The sequence below is a fragment of the Branchiostoma floridae genome, chromosome 8, assembly GCF_000003815.2.
Source record: "Branchiostoma floridae strain S238N-H82 chromosome 8, Bfl_VNyyK, whole genome shotgun sequence".
NCBI lineage: Eukaryota > Metazoa > Chordata > Leptocardii > Amphioxiformes > Branchiostomatidae > Branchiostoma > Branchiostoma floridae.
Genome location: NC_049986.1, coordinates 21254549 through 21255850, shown reverse-complemented (window position 1 = coordinate 21255850; position 1302 = coordinate 21254549).

Here is a 1302-nt window from a genome sequence, read left to right as displayed (position 1 = left end):
CTTATATAGTCTATATGTCAAAGGTTGCTTCATTACCGTTTACGACTCACGGACCGAGGCGATTTCCCCGAGTGGCCCATTGCATGGTCCAACTGAAGTAATATAGGAGGGACCTTTAGGGAGTCCTGGGACACAGATGTTCAGATGTAATCTACCAAAAGACGGTCTTAATCATAGGCTAGGATTCATAACACACGTCCAAAGTCGCTTATTTCATGCCCACTGGCAAAGTGTAGATGGTTGGTGTTGACCGATATCATATTTGACACTTTAATCGTAAGACACTTTAATAAGTGCTTCACCAGGAGAAGCCAGAGGGAAGAGTGGATGTGGAATGTTTATTGCCAGTGGCGTGGATGTATCAAGCAGTCCGGAACTGCAGATCAAGCGTTTCGCATCAGATCCCTACAGAATGCTCTGTGCACCCAGAGGGTATGTCAGCTGATCTCCTAGCGATTAACGTTCACTTACAGTAATATACGAGAAACCTATCTAAGCCCTGAGGCGCACAGGAAGCCCCGAAAATAAACTGAGCACAGTACAAGAAACGTGACTCTACCGGACCGGAGCAAAAGTTCGAATGCAGCAGTTACAAACAAAAGTTCTAATATCTCACGTCAGTATAAAATGATCTCAATTTCTTGCATGTCCTTTATTGCAGCTCATAACTATAAAAATGATCAGGTTTTGATCAATATTACACACGACAATTGATCACTTGAATGTGACAACCTTATGAAAAATATATAATAAAAACACGGGACAAAAGCAGTACCTTTTCCATCAACTCAATGATATGTCATGTTTGATATTTCCTGTCACTTCTAGACGCATCTGCGGTGACACCATCTTCGTCACACTCGCTTTCTGTCACAATTTTGACAGTGAGTTCAAATAACTACGCCGCGGACACGCAAAACAGATACACTAGAAACAAACACTCCGTACACGGTGGAAACAAGGGGGAAGGAAAATTGATGGAATCGGATTTCTTTAAGTAAAAGGGCACGGGAACAGGTCAGAGCAAAGAGAGACTTTGTAAGCTAAATAATCTTCAGCTAAAAGGTCAGTCTTCATACGACTGTGCCGTCAATCCCAGACGTACTTAGCTGCATCTCTCTGATCCTGCTGTCCCGTGTCCTGCTCATCCGCCATTAATTCACGGCCCATGCTTCTGGCTCTATCATCTTTAGTACTGGCTGGCCTGATTAGATATCAGTGTAGAAAATAGCATTGCAATGGGTCAGACAAATGCTACTAGAACACTGAGAATCGGACTATCCTAAGCAGTGCCTGATATGG